At 36.2% G+C, this 1,421-nt stretch overlaps 1 non-coding gene across 1 annotated transcript; it reads left to right on the top strand.

Moving 5' to 3' along the window:
- Positions 1-936: 936 nt before the first annotated feature.
- Positions 937-1,043, top strand: LOC121216580 (small nucleolar RNA R71). Its single transcript, XR_005912761.1, has one exon. It is a non-coding gene; the product is annotated as a small nucleolar RNA R71 (small nucleolar RNA).
- Positions 1,044-1,421: the final 378 nt, after the last annotated feature.

Here is a 1,421-nt window from a genome sequence, read left to right as displayed (position 1 = left end):
TCATTTCATTAGGAACTTCGATTGTGTTTAAATATCAGGTACTTTTAATTGCTTGTGGTAGGGCTATGTTTGGTGGTTTGGTAGGTGTAGGTTGAGGAACGAGAAATAAAGGAGTGAAGGTTTTTCAGGGCAAAAGGTTGGACATTTTGTCAGCATGAATGCTGTGGCAATTCTAGGAGGACCGAGTCAACACTCAACACATACTAGTTTTAGCTCAACTATACTTGGAAATGCTCCTTGTGGCCTCAAATTTAAAGCATTCGCTATTTTCCCCACTTGATTCTCAAGAGCTTGGAGCGAAGTAACTTGACTCTGAATTACGACATCATTCTTGGCCATATACTATTTCAACGAGTCTTCAATAGATGATGATGCTTAACCTTTTTGGACATTTTGCCTCGGCATAGGTTGATTACAACCAAGTGGTGCACTGATGGCATTCTGTTTTGCAACATTGTTAAAATTCTCCGTACCATGATTATGTCAACCAAAGTTTCGATGTTGCTTCCATCCTGGATTGTAGGTGTTGGAATAAGGGTTATTATTCTAATTAACACATGATAACCTGGATTGTACATTGACATTGGGTTTGATGGGCATTCGTCAAACACATGATTTTCACCGCAATAAACACATGATAACTTGGCTACTTTCAACTCATGGAATGCAGTTGAATTTTCATTGTTTTAATTATGTTAGCTAGAGAAGATACTGGGCTATCAATGAAGTGATTACATCAAGCTCTGTGGTACTCTCTTACCCGCCCCAACTCTCATTGTCGGATATTGATAATTATTATTGGCAATATTTTCAAAAATCTCATATGCTTCATTATAATATTTATCCAACAAAGTACCATTGGTCGAAGCATCAACTACCATCCTCGTATGTGCATTCAACCCATTATAGAATATTTCCATCTGAGTCTAGTGTTGAAACCCATGCATCGGATATTTTCGAATTAAGTCTTTAAATTGCTCCCAAGCTTTATATAGCATTTCATCCTTTAATTGCTAAAAAGATATGATATCATTTCTAAGCTTGGCATTCATATTTGGGGGATTATATTGTAACAAAAACCTCTAGCAAAGATCATTCCATGATGCTACTAATCCCAACGATAAAGCATTCAACCATGCTTTTACACGATCTTTTAAAGAATATGGAAACAATTTAAGTCGTAGAGCATCTTCAGGAACACCTTGTTGCCTAAACGAGTCACAAACCTCTAGAAAAAGACTTAAATGCAGTCTTGGATCTTTAGTAGGTAATCCACTAAACTGTCTTACTGATAGCACTTGAAAGAACATAGGTTTTCCTCCTTACTTATTGGTTAAATTGTTTCCATTTAGTTATCCTTAGCATATATTTTAGCATTTCCAGTTTAGTAAATTGCATTTTATAACTCAGTGAATCCTAGC

The sequence above is a fragment of the Gossypium hirsutum genome, chromosome D04, assembly GCF_007990345.1.
Source record: "Gossypium hirsutum isolate 1008001.06 chromosome D04, Gossypium_hirsutum_v2.1, whole genome shotgun sequence".
Lineage (NCBI taxonomy): Eukaryota > Viridiplantae > Streptophyta > Magnoliopsida > Malvales > Malvaceae > Gossypium > Gossypium hirsutum.
This window is presented reverse-complemented; position numbering and strand designations above follow the sequence as displayed.